Source organism: Pogoniulus pusillus, chromosome 2 (genome assembly GCF_015220805.1).
Source record: "Pogoniulus pusillus isolate bPogPus1 chromosome 2, bPogPus1.pri, whole genome shotgun sequence".
NCBI classification, from domain to species: domain Eukaryota; kingdom Metazoa; phylum Chordata; class Aves; order Piciformes; family Lybiidae; genus Pogoniulus; species Pogoniulus pusillus.
Window position 1 is genome coordinate 9305213 of NC_087265.1, and position 14901 is coordinate 9320113.

General features: G+C 38.0%; 1 protein-coding gene across 2 annotated transcripts in view; it reads left to right on the forward strand.

Moving 5' to 3' along the window:
• Positions 1-14901, forward strand: part of TMEM163 (transmembrane protein 163) — a 103322-nt gene that overhangs the window by 6281 nt on the left and 82140 nt on the right. The window lies entirely within an intron of this gene.

Here is a 14901-nt window from a genome sequence, read left to right on the forward strand (position 1 = left end):
ACCAAAATCTTTACAATGGCACATTCTGTGTTCAAAAGAAATCAAACACCACAAGTCACTGGATTTATGTGTTCATAGAAACAATAGTAAAGCTCTGTCTAGGAGACATCTAAGATGTCACAAAACATCATTCTTCAGCTTGATAAAGACAGACTTGCATTATTTTTCTTCTTTTTTTCTGAAGCTGCAGCAGCATGTGTTTTATTATTCTAATCTACAGCATGTGACCTGCTGCTGGAAGTTGGTGTCAGCTCCCAGGAGAGATTATTAGAATCTGACCAAATGGTCTCTGAAAACTCAACATACATTACTTGGAGTGCTTTATATAGAAACACAGGTACAATAACGTGATTCAAAGAGAAGAGAAAAGAGAAAGAATACTTTAAAGCAGAATCTAATGCTGTAAAGGAATTGAATGCTGACGAGGAAGAGATCTGAGTTTCCATTTTGTTCTGCTTCATGAAAATACAACAGTCTGTCTTTGCTGCTGAAGCAACATCAAAGTAAATAAGTGTTGGAAGATTTTTTTTTTTACCTGATAACAATATCATTGTAGGGGATTATTGAGAAATGGCTTAATTTTACATTTTCACTTGTCTAAGTTGTGAGACATTAGGGATAACTAATTGTAGAAGAGTCTTTTAAAACATTTGTAAGATTAGTTGCACTACCTGAAGGCATTTATTTGCTGTTTTCTTTATTTGTGGCACTCTGATAGTGTTTAGAAACCCTACCACAAAAAACAGCAGAGAAGATAGTCCCTGCCTGTGTATACTGTGGCTGTATATTCAGCTTGGTTAGAGAGACATTTAATTACTGAAATCAGCTGTTAGTAGTAATTACTAATTCGGTGTTTCTGAAATGTATCTTTCCTTGCGGTTTGAAGAAGTTAGAATTACAAAGAACAAAAGAGGAATCAGCATACAGATACATAATAAATCCGTATGGAGTCACAGTTAAAAGTGCCACAAAAGCATTGCCAGTGTTTGTGATCTGCTTAGTATTAAAACTTCTTAATCTTTGAGGGAAATACAATGACTCCCACGTGCCATTTTGACAGTTCTGTTCAGTTTATTGCCTCACTTTGGTGGCTTTTTTTGCTTTGTGATCTACTTTTAGTAGGTTCCTTCAGCCAGTCCATGAGTTGGAAAACATTCCAGGTGACCAGAGTTTAATGCCTGTTTGATATAAATGACTAGCTGTCACTTTGGGGTGTCTGACTGCCAATTCTTGGCAAATATGTGCTGTTTAAAGCATTCAGTTTCCATTTCACCTCTTATCTGTAATAGTAAAGCATTAGCAATACAGCCCTGAGGTTCTCTTTCAGTGAGAAATGGGGACCTGCTGTGCTAATTGTTGGGCTACACTGACTGTAGCTCTGACTGTACACTCCTCTTTCTGATTTCCCTTTAAATTCTTTCTGTAAGTCTTCATTTTATCACTTTTATGGCTTCAAAATACTTTTTTTTGCAAGTGTGTTTTATGGTGCTGCTTTTGCAGCAGTACATAATCTAGTAAAGATACTAGGCCAGGGGACTGACATTACTTGATAACTGTGCTTGAAGAAAGGGAGAACATGGAATGTAAATGCTAAGGGGATTTGATACCTGTGTGTATGGTCTGTGTGTAGGGTGGGGATGTGATTCAGGAGCCTTCTTTTCCAGGTCACTGTTTATAACTAGACTTTCTTTCATTTTTTTTGTGGTCTGCCTCCCTTGAGTGCTACATCTCGATCACCCTTATTCCTTTCAAGATTTGTCTAGATACTTCAGTGTTCTATTTTTTTCAGTATTACAGCAAGTTGGAATGGTTTGTCTTGACTGGTATGAGGCCCATCTGAGATCTGCAGATTCTTTCACTTGTAAATTTTGAAAAAGACTTAATGCTGCTCTGAGTCCATAGATAAAGTTTTCTTACTAGGTAATGATCTATGGCACATGAGGCATGAGATCCATTGATGCGAGCTCTGTGTGTTAGACTACACACAGACTCTTTTCAACAGTATTATGAACGTGTATAAATTCAAATTGTGATATACCTATATACACATGATGTATTTGCTGCATAACAGGTGTAAGTTATGTATTCTCTCTCTGGGATGGGCTGTTTTGTGACCTAAAATATCAAAATGCAGAAAATGAAATACTGTATATCCCAAGATGCATTTGGTGTTCACATTTGAAAAGCTTAACTAAAGTAGGCTAGATATTGAGCAGGATAGAGCAGCTTAAGGGAAAATGAAATTAACATCTTTCATTAACTGATATTGACAAGTGGGACTTCAACTTCTCGTGGCCAAGAAAGTCAATAGTATCCTGGGCTGCCTTAAGAAGAGTGTGACCAGCAGGTCAAGGGAGGTTCTCCTCTCACTCTACTCAGCCCTAGTGAGGTATTGTGTCCGGTTCTGGGCTTCCTAGTTCAAGAGAGATAGGGAGCTAACTACTGGACAGAGTCCAGCAGAGGCTACAAAGATGATCAGGGGACTGGAGCATCTCTTTTATGAGTAGAGGCTGAGAGACCCAAGGCTGTTAAGCCTGGAGAAGAGAAGACTGAGAAAGGATTGTATCATTGATTACCTATATCTTAAGGACAGATGTCAAGATGATGGGCCTGAGCTCTTTTCAGTGGTGCCCAATGATAGGACAAAGGGAAATGCACAGACTTAATATACCTAATTTTGCTAAGGAAATCTTGTACTGTTAAAGACCATGTGGAAGTTTAAGCTGCTGTCTCTAAATACATCTCATGGGCTGGGCTGTAGGGTAATCATTGTGGTTATGTTGACTTTGAGAGCTGTGGAAAGTGTTGCTCTCCATGTGTAGCTGCACAAGGTTTCAGTAGAATTTTTGTACACTTAAATTTGTAAGACCCATAAGATCACTGGAGCCCTACAGTTTCATCTTTGGTGCCTGAAAGTGCAATCCTTTTATGGTCAGGTACTGAACAATGCCTGATGAGTGAGTGCATTTTACTTCTGATTTAGGTGGTGCCTGAAATATGCTTGTTTGTAGAATTCTCAGGAGTGGATTCCACTAAAATCGACATTAATTTATTCCTTAGCACACCAAGAAAGAACTGGGATAATAATTGTAATATGATAATTTCTGTTTTACCATATGAGAGAAGAATGATAACATAATATGGACATCTTTTGCAATGTGTTGCATGAGATTGCATTCTGATTTCATAATGACTACTTTCTGTAGCTGCAGTATTGTAGGTTTCAGAATCATTATAGAGGGAAGGGGATTATTACAGATGGAATGGAACCTTGGTGTTTTGAAACCTGTGATTCTTACTTTCTTGACATTTATGTTACTAAGGCATAATTTGGAAAAATTACACAAATATAGCCTTGGCTGTTGTAGTTTAATTTCTGTTTAAGCAGCTTATTGCTGTTAGTATTGTCAAAGCAGAAAACAAACTCTCTTTCTGTCTGCTGTTTCTTGTCCAGCGTAGACTTGTGAGTCACAGAAATCAGCCTTCTCATTCATCAGTCTTTTCATTCATCTTCCTCATTTGATTAGCTAAAGTTGTTTCACAGTGAATGGAGTAGTCATGTCAATACATCAAAACAATATATAGACCAAATTCTGCACCAAAAGCTGTCTTTGTAGTCAGAAATTGAGCAAAGATTTGGAATGTATGCCTTTGTAAATGTAAGCTTTGTAAAGGGCTTTCATGAGGCAGCTGTCAAGATGAAGCTTGCAGCCAGCCTGTCCCAGTGTGGTGAAATCACGCGTGAATGAGCCCTGCATGCCCATGCATCACGGGAAGAGTCTGCAAAATGCCAGGGAAAGAGCAGGCAGGTTGTGAAATCTGTCCTCGTGGTCGCTTTGCAGAGCACTCTTTTCAGATCATCACAGGTTTATAAGTGACTTTAGATCACCACAGTCTTCTTTAAGGGTTTGGCTTTACAAAAATAATGGAAAACTTGAGTGCAGCAATAGATCCACAGTTTGCAGTCTTGTCCTGGTCAGTGTTCAGTCTGGTATAGTAAACAGGCACTGTGATTTTGAGAAGGTGAATTCTATCAATCGGTGTTGTATCTCAGGTGGAAAGCTGCTAAATAGAGTTCTGAAAGTGGGATTATTTTCTGGGGTTAGCCTTTGGCCTGTGGATGAGATTTTACAAGTAAATGCTAAGACACATTCTGATTTTGTATATAAAATGATTTGTGTTTAAGAATGAATTACTGAAAAATAATTTCTTAAAGTGAATTTCCACACACTGGAATTAGAGAAGCATTTTGTTTGAGATGCACGGTCTGTAGAAATTTCAGGGGAGAGCTTGCTTTCGGGTTAAAGCTTTATTCTTGTTCAAACTCTTTCATAGATGGATTCAAATGCCAACAAGCCCCAGGAAGTATGGATCCAGGTCTGCTTTCTTCATGGAAATGACTAAATTGAGCCGTAAAAATCTCATTTTGGTTAACTGTAGGACATGACTGCTGATTCTCCTTCCCTATTATGCTACTCTGGTGCACTGCAAATAGAGTTACATGGGACAAACTGAGCAACTGAAGGTGTTATCCTGTGAATGCTCAGATATGGACATATTGATGCTATCTGTCACTCCTCGTCTTAGGCATACTACTTGGATAACTGAATTGAGGAGTGACAATATAAATTTATTGATGAATATTTAATTTTCTCAGTGATCCAGTCCTATTATTGCTTGAAAAATTAAATATATGTGAGCCTTCCCTTATGTTTGAGCAATATTTAGTATATGCTGGGCTGTGAACAATAATGCTGCTAATAAATAATATAGGTGAAGGTTCATGGTTCTGAGGCTCTTTCATTTAGATACCCAATTCAACTTTCTTTAAAGGTCACTAAATTTCAGACAAATTATGAGCATTCAGAACTCAGGCCTATTTCAGAGTGTCTCACCTGAGTTTCTAAACAGAATTCTCCAGTATCAGTTTGTATTTTCTTTTCCAAAAGCTACAAAAAAATTAATTTATTACTTCTAAAGACCTGCAAGGTTTTTTTTTTAGTACAGTGTTATTACATTTATCCAAAAAGTTGCATTTCAGATCATAATACTATGCAGATTCCTAAAAGCAAGCAAAGGCTAAATATAGAATAGAGCTTGCTATGTTACGGTGCGCAGATCTCTCATTTTGCATGTTTCTCAGGGCCTTTAATTGTATCAGTTACAAAAAGACAGATGCTTCAGGGCTGCAGTCTCACAGAAGTGTTAATGAAATATAGAACTTACATTCCCAAAGTAGACTTCTAATACTGGTGACACTTGTGCAACCCTATTGTCCTCGTTACAGTGGCGTTGCTACAATCAAAAGCGGTTTGGTCCTGACCATGTTGTACATAACATCCAAAGGGCAAAAAAATTTCCATTGCTTGTGCAGCACTGGCACCAGATAGCCTGTTGTATAGGTCAGACTGTACTTTGTAACAGGAAAATGCAATTTTCCTTCACTGAAAGTGAAATGAGGGGCCAGTAAGGGCCTGTCTTTTTTTAGGCACACGAAACTAAGTGATTTTCTTGGGAGAAGAAAATAACATATGGATGTCAAGTTCAAGACTGATGTCTGTTGAACAGAAGTATAGGTCTAAAATCCGCAGTGCTTCACACGCCATGAAATGAAATCTTTTCCTTAGTTGGCAGGCAAAATGATGACAGAAGTTTGAAATCTAGAACAGGCTACAAAATGATCTCTATGTATTTGCACATTTAAAACATTCTTGCTGTGATGGAGTCTTATTAGAACAGCTGTTTAAATTCTGCCCTGTAAAACTTGTGAACCTTGCATTAGAAGATTTCAGTTCAATTGTTCCTTGTGCCAGGTACCCATTCCTTTCTCATGAGACTAGATCATCCCGAAGAATTTTGGAATTAATACAAGATGCTGATGCTGGGGGAGTACTAGCACTTTAACATGCCATGGAGCACACAAGTGTGTTGAGTCTAGGCTACTGTGTAAAAATCACAATCACACGTTTTTCCCTTTATTTTTCCTTTCTGAGATCATGGGATTGTTTGTGCTAAAGTCTGAAGTAGTCTGTGCAGTATCTACACCAGACAGAACAGTAATGTCCTTTAAACTAATTAACATGAGTATTATATTACCTCATATAGCATGCAATACAGATGGTACAGAGAGCATAATATATTAGAATATATGTATCATGTATTTTATAGAGGATTATTGGGTCTTTGGTTTTGTCATTAGGTCTCTGCTAGGATTTCATTTAAGACAGCTTTGTCTTTGATGACTCAGAGCTTCAGATGTGAGAATGCAATTGTCTAACAAGGTACAACATACTAGTAAGGGAAGTAACTAGGCAGAGAACGTTAAATAATTGGGCTAGTATCATGCATCCTCATATCCATCTGTGAGAGAGATGCCATAAGAGACAGAGATGTAGGTAGAGGTTGAGTTTTGCATATGGGAGAAGAACTGAACTCAAAAGGGAAGGCTTTAGGCAGTGTGGAAATGATGTGCTCTTATAGCCATCTCTGACCTGTAGTAGATGAAAAAAGTGCATCTTGGCTAAGCGAAGACAAAAACAGTTACAAAAGGAAGGAATATTAGGTTTATTGGATGTAGTTAATACTAACTGTTGCCCATGAAAACCAGTTGAAGCTTTTCTGTGTGATTTAAATGACCCTCTAGTACAAGTTTCAGTTGCCTTATTTGGGATGTCACATATGCAGGTGATTGTACATCTGCCCTTTGAAGTAACATCTCTGCAGTTTAATGTATTTTCAGTCAATCACTGTAGTATCAGTTCCACAAAGTAGTATCTCAGCTGTTGCAGACTTACCTCTTGTGCAAAAGCATGGTGTGTTAAAAGATGTCTTTGTGAATACCAGATATACCATCAGCATTTGGGTTGCATAAATGATGATGTATTTTCTCTGCTTCCCCAATTTAAAATGTACTTCTTTGCTTTTTGCAAAGGTGAACTTGTACATCTTTGTATCTAGAGCTGAAAATCAAGATTAATGGGAGAAAATTAATTTTGTTTGAAGTCTGTAAGGTTGTAAAGCACTGCTGAATTAAAACAGACTTCTCAGGCAGCAGTGAAAGTGACGAAAATCAGAACACAGCTTACTTTTCCTTAATTTTTTCTTCCTTCTGCCAGAAACTTTAAAATATTCATGTGTTTTAACTTAGTAGACAACAAAGTGTAAACACCAAAATGTAAACTTGTACCTGATTCAAAATTTTTAATAACATTTATAACTTCTGCTACTCGGGGGCTGTTGATAGTGCTTGGTGTTTACTTGGCGCTTACTCTCTGTGATTTTTCAGTAACAAGTGTTTGAGTTCCCTATCACTGAAAGTCAAAACTTGTTAGATTTTAATACCTTTTCAGTACAGAATTTTATTTGCATATGACTCATCTTATTTTGCTGTGCCTACACTGCAGGAGGACTTAATACAGTAAAGTAATCATATAAATAATACTTGTATCTCCCAGCAGATCTCTACCATGTTGCAGCAGAATGTGCTGTTGGTTGGGTGACATGCACTGCTTTGTTGTCAGCTCTGTGCCAGTTGACCCAGTGTAATGCTAGGTGAGAAATGGGAGCATCTGAGAAACTGGGGCTGCATACAGAGCAGTGGCAGAGAACATCTTTTAGAATGGCGAGCGCTGTTGTTTGAGTAGATACTACTGCTCCTTTTGAGATTAATGACCAAGTATTAACTGAAGAATACTTCTGCTTCTGAAAACACCATCAGGAACAAGAAAAAACTTATGTCCTAGGTACTCTTATTTATTATGTGTTATGACACTTTTTGAGAAAAAGTGAGTTAATACTCATTTTGTGAAAATCCAGTTTGATAAATTCATTTATTATTTTGTTTGAAACTATTGGTGTTTATTATTGTAGGTGATAAACTGTGCTAGTGTGTGCTTGTGGTGTGTTGTAGAACGATGTGTGCATATGATTTCATGAATCTATTATTGTACCTTACTGAAAATGTTAGTCTAAAAGTAAAACAGGTAAAAAATGCCGTGGGTTTGGGTGGTGTGGTGGAATTGGGGTTTGCGGTTTTTTTGGTTGAAGGAATGGCACTTGAATGATAAGGGTTTATGGTTGTTCTGATGTCTATTTTGCAGTTAGAGGTTTTGATATTTTAACAAGCATCTGTAGTGTCAGTCAAGTCTTTCAGGTTGAAGGAGTGGAAAGCTTTGATACGTTGTATTAAAAGGGCAGTACGGCTTGGTCAAATGAGTTTAATTTAAGATTATCATGAGTATTTGGTAAAAGACTCGAACCAAATGTTTGGAGACTGGGAAAGGCAAGATAACTTTTAATGGGCATTAATGGTCTTTTACAAGCCAACATTCTACCAGAAAACCCTTAATGAGTTCCCAAGTATCTTGTGACTTTTGTGTATGACCTATTACCATTCTTTTCTCTGGATGTACAGAAAAAGGAACAGATAAGCTTAGCTTCAGAGTTAGAAGGAGCAGGTTAGTCAGTGCTTAGTTAAGGAAGAGTGACCAGAAAGAGCCAGCTGGTATTTTTGCTAGACAGAAAAAACTGCAGAGGAAGTGGGATAGTCTGACAAATACCGTAAAAATAGTTAGACAAGAGACATCTGCCTTCCAGGAACTGCTGCAGAATAAGTGGTACTTGCACCACAGACTGTCTTTCTGGAGAGAGCTCTGGGCCATTTTCATGCTAGGTGCAATGCTGAGAACATGAGTAAGATCTACTGCAGAACAGGATTCTCTGCTGAATCCTAAATGAAGATTTCTCATGAGATATGAAGACTGTTTATCTTCTGCTGTTAAAGATTATACATCAAGGAACTGTTAAGAATAATGTATATTTTCAATATATAAAAGTGAAAAAAACCCAAACCTTTAAGTGCATCAGCCTCAGGTCACATTTTTTAATGAAAAATTTCAATGGTCAAAGAATGACAGTATTTCCCAAGGCTCTAAAAAGAAAAATCTCAGATTTCAGGGGAAGGATTTATTACCATTCAGTGGCAGATTTAATAGAATGGAAATGCAGCCCTGCAGTGTCAGCTACGATGTGTATTGGGAAAAATCTAAGTAGCTCCATGCATTCCCATACTGATAGGCCTGATAGACACCTGATAGACAAGTAAAGGTATACTTGAAATGAGGAAGTCCAAATTAGAAGGGAGTTCCTTAGAAATAATACTTTGTGGAGTCTACATAGCTTCACCTTGATCCAAAGAATTTGTGATCCTTCCAACAAACAGGTTCAGATATTTAGTAACAGATTTGTGGTGTTGAATAGTTAAATTCACATTAGTGTGGATAGAATTACTCCTAGAAAAATGTTTCTAACAGTTCCATGGAAAACATAGGACAGAGCCAAGTAACCAGCATCAAACCTGACTAGCATTGTGAAAGCTAGTGACAAAACTGATAGTGATTGTAGTGGTGTCAGATCACTTCCTAACCACATAGCTAAGGAGTTATGAGAAAATTGCTAAATAGCACAATAAAAAATAAGACAGCCCATACTAACATTGTTTTATGTTGGTAAATTTGTGTATGTCTAAGAAATGCACGCTGCTGGAGAAAAAGAAAGGCAGATGCAAGGCATCACTCTTGGCTTGTTTTGTGAGAGAGTGAATGAAGGCTATATGTATGCCTGGAGGGTTATTGTCTACCTCCCTATTTGGTAGGCATCACTATTCTGACTTAACCACTGTAGCTAACATGTATCAGACTATAATGTCTAACTATGTCTAACTAATAGTACCCAAAAGAGCCAATTCATTTGCTCATCTTTGTGGTACATGAAAAACTACTAATAAAACGTGTCTCCTTTTTATTTATCCTGACGTGATATTTCTGTAATTAGCTGCAGCAAGAAAATGAGGGATTGTTTAACAATCCTCTAGCCATGATAAAAGAGGTCAGCAAATTAATTTGCACGGATTGTTAGCAAAGCAGGTAAAATTCATTGTTATGTGCCATTTACTATGTGACTAAGCCATAGTTACTGCTTGTACATGTGTAAAAAGCATAACAATAAAAAAAATCTGATATTGAGATGTGGGCAGCAAAATGGTACAGTTTTGGTATTTTGAGTCCTGTTGAGCACTTAAGCAAATCTTGCTCAAGGGAGATTTCCTGCCACTCTCCCACTAAGGGATACTCACTGGGTTGTCATGTGTGCTTTTCCCTGCTGAGAAGCATCTGGTGGATGCAAACATGACTAGGATTTAAGGGATAATGTTGCATGTAATGTTTAATGGCTTATGGAATCTGTAGGCATGGAATCTTCTAAATGAAGTAATTTATAAGGACCAATCTTCTGTTGGAGTGCATTGACTTGTGGCATTCCATGGGTTTATTTCAATCTGAAACCGAAAAGCATCTGACCCTAAAGCCTATGGCAAACGACAGGATGAACTTACGCTAGATGAGGTGTTTTCAGACTTAGATCTCCAGTTAACATTTTCTTGTTCTTTTAATAGTGACTCCTGTTTTGTCTCATTGTGGTTTTGGTGACATGTTTGCTGAAGGCAGCCTTTTCAACCTTTCACATGCATTTTGGATCCTGCTAGGTTCATAGAGACCGGGCCAAGAGTTTGCTCCAGGGACTGCTCTAATCCTGGGCATAACCCAAGCTTTCTTTGTAGCTTTGGGAAAACAGTTTTACTACTATGAGCTTGATCTCCATCTGCACACATCAGGTTTTGATACATGAAAAAATAACTCAATTTTCTGCCCAAACCCCAGTATTTTGCTAGATAGTAGTTGACATGTTTATGTGTATCCTGAGTCTTCCATAGTGACAACATTCTAGGAAGGTGTTGCAGGCCACTTCATCTCCATACTCCTGAATTGTGGGATAATTTCCCTCATTTGTTGTGATCTACCTTGTGAATACTATTTTGAAGTGACAGAATTTTTCATGCTGTAATGCTTGTGATTGAATGTGCTCAGATGTTTTTGACTTCTTCTTGTCTGGACAATAGTAATTTTAGTGTTGGGCAATGTGTTTTGGGTTGATGGATTTTGAGAAATGTGGTGGTGTTCTTGTTTGTACCTTTGTAATGCAGTTAACCCACCTGCTGCTGAAATGGAACAGGGTAAAGGCCCTGGTAGGCAATGAAGAATAAAAAGACAGGATTGTGCAGTTCTGTATGGCCCTGGCTATTGGTGGAATAGCTTCACGTTCTGCAATGCCTCTTGAGGTTCATAATGCACTGAGGGATTTGGAACATTTTCTTTTCTTTTTCTTCCTTTTGGTAGATAATAGAGAAAGGCAAATGTGATTATAATGTGAAACTTGTGTTTCTTCTTTAAGTAACCATTTTCATTGGTCAGATAGATGTTGGAAAGAACTTTTTACAGCTGTCAAACGAGTACCATTAAGAAATTAAAGGAGACAGGAGAACTCTAGAAAATAACCTGCCTTGAAGTCTAAGTACATGAAGTTTTTGAGATCAGTGAAAAGATCCTTGTGGAGGTTTAAAATTTTTTACAGTCTCAGAGCATCAAGTAGGATTGTTTTAACCATTGACCATTGTCAGGAACACATCAGTGAGACCTTGACTTTCAAGAAAGAACTGCTTTTTCAGCTCTGCATGTGACCTCATGTTCAGTGTAACTTTTCATGTCAGCACAAGTCTGATGTTATTTTTTTATAGGGCCTTGCTAGATTTGTTGCACATACTTTTACATTTTTTGAGAACCACAGAGTCTGAGGTTTTGAAAATAGGATGCTTTTGTTACAAAACTCAGCACTCCACATTTCAAAAGTAAGGTTTTGAAACTACATCAAAAGTGCAGCTGGATTCCACGAAGTTATCAAATGTTTTCTTCTTTATTGTTTTCTTCACTTTTTTTTTCTCTGCCAGGAGTTGAACAGGCATTTGGGCTTTGCCTGTCTCAGGCAGGTGTAGCCTTCTAAAACTAGCTAAATTACATCTTTCACAGAATATTTAGACGGATTGATCACCACATTTAATACTCTTAAGAGTATGCTGATAATTTGTAGCTGAGCTGTAAGTATTTTTCAGGACATGAGACAGTGAAGTGATGGAATGGTTGTCTAATGGGTCAGTAACTAAAGCATTTATGTTCCTGATGATTCCTATGGTGTTGGAGGATGTCCCCCTAATCCTTGTAGCTGGAAAGCTAAGCAAGGCTCCGTTTATGAAGGCTAAGGAAGTCTACCACTGTGAATATTGCTATTGTCCACTAGAATGGTATCCCTGATGGTTTCATGAGGTGGCTGAAAGTTTGTATTCACCTATTTTATAATGGAGAAGTCAGTCTTGCCATGCATTCTCAGAACTGTATCACCTTTATGCATATGAAGTCTGTATCTCTTCCTGGTGTGCTTAAAGTCCACTGTGAAGTGAATGCTGCTTTGTAGTGACTGTCAGGCTTACTGGAGTTTAGTGGAGCTGGTGATTTGTTGCTGTTGCTGTGTACTTCAGGTATTTTCTGCACAGGCTTCCTACTGCAATGCAGTTTGCTGAACAGAAAAATACCTCGCTGAATTTTGCTCTTATATAAAGCAAGCCAAGATAATGTGCAAGTTTCTGTAGTGCAGAAAAAAGGTTACCAATTTAAAACTAAAGAATAACCCAATCAAATACTGTATTAAGTTTGTTTTAAAAATTAAGATAGACAGTGCTTATCACTCATGGCATCCAGTTTTCATGATCAAATACACATCAAGTGTGCAAGCTTTATGTTTCTGTGTTAATGTATTCTTCTTTGAGCCTGTTATACTTAGTATTTCAATGCCTGGCATGGAGAGGAACCTCAGGTAAGATGACTTGAGAAAGAGCTGCCTAAGAATTTTCATTCTGTTGGATGAAATACAGCATTGGTGTGGTTTACAGTTGTACTTTGTACTGGAAATGTTCTAAGCCAGTTTGGATGTTGTCTTGATTAATCTTTACAGCTATTGCAACCTCTTTATGGAGTAGATAATATTTGAGAATGTGAATGGGAATTAGGGAAAATGTACAGAGGAGACCTTAGGAATAGAAGGTTATGGGATAACGGCGAATCTGCTGAGCCTACAAGTCAGTCTAGGGAAAGTTGTGGCATATTTTGTGTCACAAGACATGATTCTTATGTACACTGGCAGTGATTGTTGTCTCTGGAATGATGAAAATCCAAAGGCTTGTCTAATCATCATATGGACAGATAAGTGCTTTTAAGGATGGGAATTTTTGTATTATTTTTGCTTTCCCTCTGGATATTTTTGATGTTACTGAAATACTGTATAGAGATCACCACAATGAGACTTGCTTTTAGTGATGATCTTGAAAAGGAAGTTGACCTAAGGATTTCCATAGCTTTCACATAATTCAAGAAAGCAGATATGCTTCCAGTTGGAAAGGAGGGATAGAATCCAGTGATGTCAAGGCTAAACACATATGGAAACATACTCCTCAATTTGGTCATCCAGGGTAAAACCCACCAAACATAGCAGCAATTCGTTTTATGAACACAGAGATGATATTCAGTCATCCTGTTTACATACTGGAGGGCACAAGGGAAAGCAAAGTGCACAACTGAGTTGCAAAGAAGCTGCAGGACTAATAAATTGCTTTGGAAATCTAATGTGAATGTATAAACCATGATTTGAAGCAAGAGCACAAAAGATGTGCCTTGCGGAGTACTGTCTTATAAGGACTGAAATGGCATGGGTAGAGTGTTTCTGTGGTGTTCTTCTTTATTTTGTTTTGTTGTTTCCCCCCCTGAATGTCTCATGTGAGTATAAATAGGTTATTCATCAAAATTAGAGGACATGTGAGGACCTGACCTTTCTTTGTAATGACTCTATTTAACTATCATCCAAGTGATGCATTTCGCAGTTAACTGTAGCTTAGGAGGTGATATTGCTACCTGGGCTTTACAAGCACTTTCACAGATTTATCTTCATTTTGAACACATCTATTTCTGGACTCCACTTAAAAAAGTGTGCAGTTTTCTTTTTCTTTCCTGGGTGCCTGGGCTTCACATTTGCAGTGAGCTGGGACTGCATAAAGTGTTAGTTACTACGTGGTGCAAGAACACCATTTAGATCTAAACATGTGCAATGTGTTTTCTTCATTCTGACTTTTTATTTACAGTGATTTCACTGGGCAGCTAGGCCAGGTGTGGGGAAAATAATAGAATGTGTCCCGTTAATGATGATTAAGAGAGTGGAACATCTTCCTTATGAGGAAAGGCTGAGGGAGTTGGGTGTATCTTTATCTTGGAGAAGACTGAGGGGTGACCTCATTAATGTTTATTAATATGTGAAGGGTGAATATTGGTAGGGCAGAGCGAGGCTCTTTTCAGTGATGTCCAGTGACCAGACGAGGGGCAATGAGTGCAAGCTGGAGCACAGGAGATTCCATGGGTCCCTAAGGAAAAACTTTTTCACTGTGAGGGTGACAGAACACTGGAACAGGCTGCTCAGAGAAATTGTAGAGTCTCCTAGTCTGGAGACATTCAAAACCTGCCTGGATGTGTTCCTGTGTGACATACTCTAAGTGCTCTTGCTCGGGCAGTGGGAATGATCTTTTGAGGTCCCTTCCAACCCCTAACATTCTGTGATTGTGTGCGATGTGTAGCTCTCCTGCTTGCAGTAATGTGACTGCCTTGATTTCACTTGTGTAACTTTGATTGGAATTAATTTTTACATTCATGTGCTATGCTAAGTGTCTTGTGATACTGAAAAGATAAGGGAAGCCGACATACTGGTTCAGCAGATATTGATAAAGAGGTTCTGTTTGGGAGATATTTGGTATTAGTTACCTTCATTGCAATCAATAGAAATCCTTTGACATAGAGTGAGATCAGTAGATATGACTTTGCAAAAAAACTGCATGAAATGCAAAGAAGAAAAATAGGCAAAAGAGCTCATTAGGTTATGTTGACCAGTTCACTGTTTTGTGTCTCCTCAATGCCT